Source organism: Triticum aestivum, chromosome 7B (genome assembly GCF_018294505.1).
Source record: "Triticum aestivum cultivar Chinese Spring chromosome 7B, IWGSC CS RefSeq v2.1, whole genome shotgun sequence".
Lineage (NCBI taxonomy): Eukaryota > Viridiplantae > Streptophyta > Magnoliopsida > Poales > Poaceae > Triticum > Triticum aestivum.
Window position 1 is genome coordinate 428,466,350 of NC_057813.1, and position 3,990 is coordinate 428,470,339.

The 3,990-nt window shown below is 44.4% G+C and overlaps 1 pseudogene; it reads right to left on the reverse strand.

Annotated features, from left to right (window-relative positions):
* Nucleotides 1–2,304: 2,304 nt before the first annotated feature.
* Nucleotides 2,305–3,378, reverse strand: LOC123160606 (uncharacterized; annotated as a pseudogene).
* Nucleotides 3,379–3,990: the final 612 nt, after the last annotated feature.

Genomic DNA, 3,990 nt, shown 5'->3' on the forward strand with positions numbered 1-3,990 from the left:
TCCGCTTTAACGAAGTCCCGCACTATGCTTACTTGAAGCTCAAAATGCCTGGACCTCGTGGCGTTATTATAGTCAATGGTAATATGGAGCGCTCACTCCGTACTTTAGAACACACCACGGCCCTTGCAGCCGAAGTGTATAGCGGCCTTATCAAGCCGAACAGTTCATCGGCCAATAAAGCCAACGACGTATCCAAACAGGTCCGATCTGCGCACAATAGTGATAAATCAGCGAATCCGTACATGAGTAGCAGTTCGGCCTCGCCGATCCCCGTTGAAATTTGATTTTTGTAGCTCTGGATACTCTCACTAGGCTTCGATCTCGATCGCTCTGTGCCTTATAAAGATAAGAAATAGAGTACATACCTTAACGAGCGCCGAAAGGACAGCATACATAGTCAGACCTTTCCTTCCGTTATTGATTGTGCGGCCTTTTGGTGGCATTTAAATTCGGGGGCTCCAAATCGCGCAGCTCGATTAGGCTAATCAAAAGTAGCAGAGCCTGGCCTGACATCGCCCAAGCAAGCTGAAACAAGGAACGAAAGACGCACCGCACCCAGCGTTACCGGGCTGTACTGAGTTGCTTTGCTGCATAGACAAACCATCATTTCTCCTTTCCAAGCTCCTGGAATTGGCAACATTGGCACCCGCCTTTCTTTCTTTCTACATACTTATATCGCTAGGTAAAATCCATGGCTGCCTTTTTAATCGTACTGCATGTTCCATGGACCATATGCATATGGAACTTGTCTTCTTTGGGGCTGCGTTCATTGAAAACCGGCCAAGGACCATCCTTCAATTCTTTCCTTTTTATAGCATTCTTCAGGTTTGTTGGCTGGAACATATCTTGCAAGTATAGGCCGAATGTTAGCAGCACCCATTTTTTTAACCAAAACTGGCCATATCGAAACAACAATTAGATCATTTCAATGCTACAATGGAGTTTCACTTTGAAAACTCAAGCAAGCAGTTATTGCCGCTTGGTGATTACGATCCAACCTAGTAATTCCCTTTCGTGTGCATGGAATAGACAGCACACAAGAAATTCAGATTACAGTTTCTGATGGTTCGATTAATTTAGAGAAGACCATGGCACTTCAGAAAATTTCAGTAAATTGGACCCCATGGCGCCTCAAAATCGGTGTCTTTCTGTTACCACGTCTCCTAAGATGCATGGGAAATTTGGTCACTACAATTGTTACTGCTATAGATAAACTCGCAAATTGGAAATGTTGAATCTATGTATATCTTTTGTTTAACCAATGCAAGTTCTCATTTCATTGATGTCATGGGAATATAAACGTAAAGCCTAGCAAAGATGTAAACATAATACAAGAGAACAAACACTGAATTAGGACTCTGATTTCCAACTGTACTAGGCTGGCTAGTAATACACTCCTGAGGTCGCATGGTCGTAGCATCTCAGGATGACGATCCCTCTCCTTTTCAACGGTTTGGATTCTGATCAGCACTGATGAAACAGAATGTCCGGTAATTGATGTATCGCTGTATGTACATGTCCCTTTTTCAGAAGGGTCAGCTAGCCTACAATATTATTGGTCTTGTTACTTCTTTCTATCCTACACATTCCTTCAAGAGCATGCCTTCAACATTATATAGTTACAACTCATAAGATATGTAAGCAAAGATTATCCCAGCTTTGCGCACTCAAAGAAAATGATTGTTTACTACAAGAGTGACTGCAATACATATGTTAGTAACTTGATATTTTCCGATCTTTGCAAACACTCCTAGAGTCATACTCCCCAAACTTATCAATGTTTCTCATATATCTTATCTCGATGTCATTTGTCAAGAATAGAAGTTGTAAATGACATTCCTCTGGCTGCACTTATTTCTCATATGTTGTCTCAATGTCATTCGTCAATAATAGAAGTTGTCTGAAATCTTTGTCAAACAAGAAGTTGTCTGAAATGAAATTTCCCTGGCTGCACTTCTGTTTTTTCATCTGACCTAATGCGCATTTTTTCAGTTCTGTTCTACCATATTAATGCCATGTTTTTTTTCACACACGAATCAGGAGATCTCATTGAAGCAACCACTCATTAAACCAGGATAGTCTGAAGACACCCAAATAATTAAAAGAAAAATTATCATCAACTAAGGATTTCAGAAAATGTCTACTCCCTCCGTTCCTAAATATTTGTCTTTCTAGGCATTTCGAATGGACACAACATACGGATGTATGTAGACATATTTTAGAGTGTAGATTCACTCATTTTGCTCCGTATGTAGTCACTTGGTGAAATCTCTAGAAAGACAAATATTTAGGAACGGAGGGAGTAGTTCACAACAAGATGTACGAAACATGTTCACACATTTTTATTTTTTAGTGATGGCCGGCAGTCATGTACAGCACTTTTTAAGATGTTTACATCAAACATCTGACACAAAAGCTATCCAAATTTTACAAGGTAGTCATTCAGGTCTAGTGTGCAATGTGTTCTATGTAACATCATGAGATTATTTAAGCATAGAACATTTCGTATGCCTACGTATAGTAGCCACAAAATTTAGAGAAGAGCCTCTACCAGCCCATCATACGGAGCAATTAGCTTTGAAAAAATAAAATCATGTTTAAACTTGTGTCGAAGACTCTGGAATTACATTCTCAAGTTTAAACTCGATTTCAGAAATTGCATTTTCCAACTTACAGCACTCTTGCATATCATAGTTCATGGCTTCAAGCAATTACACTGAAGAATTCAGAGTTCTATCTTGTAGAGTTTTCACGGCTTTAGACACACATCAAGTGATTTGCTCCAACTGATGATCAAAATACCAAACGGTAACACCAAAAACATTAACCATAGTCTCATAGAAGCAGGCCTTTGAGGGAGGCATTGCATCAAACACCGCACGCGCAAGCAGTCAAGACAATCAAGACATTTCTTCTCTTACGGGGAAGACGAGAGAAGAGCGAGAATCCATAGAGGAAGGATCTTACCAGAATGAGTGAGTGAGGCTACTGCGCGGTCGGCATCGGAGGATGGTGCGATACGACCAGCGGCGGCCTGGGCGCGCGGCGCAGCACGTCGCGTTCCTCCGCGCGTCGTACATCTCCTGGGTCTCAACAGCGACGAGGCGCTTGAACTGGGTGAGAATGCCGAGGAGGCGAGGAGGGGGGCGCGGTGAGGTGATCGACGGTGCGGTGGCAACGGCGGAGACGCATGGCCTCGAGCGTGCGGCGGTGTAGGCGGCGCGTGCCGGGGAGGCCGCGCACCAGCGTGATGTACAGCCGCGGGCTGCTCGCCGCCGGCACGTGCGACTTGAACGCGTCGAACGCGCTACCGCTCATCGTTCTGATCTTCTCGAGTCCTCTCAAAGTTCGTGCGGTGGCCGGCGGGAAGGAAGACGATGCTGTTAGCTTTTGTCTTTTTTGAGGGGTACGATGCTATTAGGTGGGCCAAGCAGGCCGAAGACGTAATTAGTGATGATGTGCCACTGTGCTGGGCTTGCCACTGTTTTTCCTTTTTTTATGAGCTGAGGCTTTTGCTCAAAAAAATGAGCTGGTGCTTGCCGGGTTTTTTTTCTTTTTTTCAGCTGGGGCTTGCCTCTCTTTTTTATGAACTGGGGCCTGCCGCTTCTTTAGCAAGCTGTTCGTGATTTATTTATTTTTTGAGTTGCTGTTCGCGATTTCGTGTCTGAGACAAAATAAGTGATTCACCTATAAAAAGATAGAGAAAGTGATGAACTCTTGCGTAAAAACATGAAGTGAGCCGAGCTGTCAAAAAAACATGACGCCAGCCGATTCTCAACCTGGATTTTGCAGCCTACCTACTCAGGCGGGTTGACTCACCCGAACACGCGGAGATGGACTCTCTCTTAGGCTCCCGCGACGCTAGGGCGGCAGGCGGTTCCCTAGGGTTAGCTCTCAGTCTGGATTAGCGGCCGGCTCGCTAACTCCATCTTCTCCCCCCCCCCCCCTCCTTCAGATCTCCGGCCGTGTTGGGGCGCTAGGGTTCCTCTA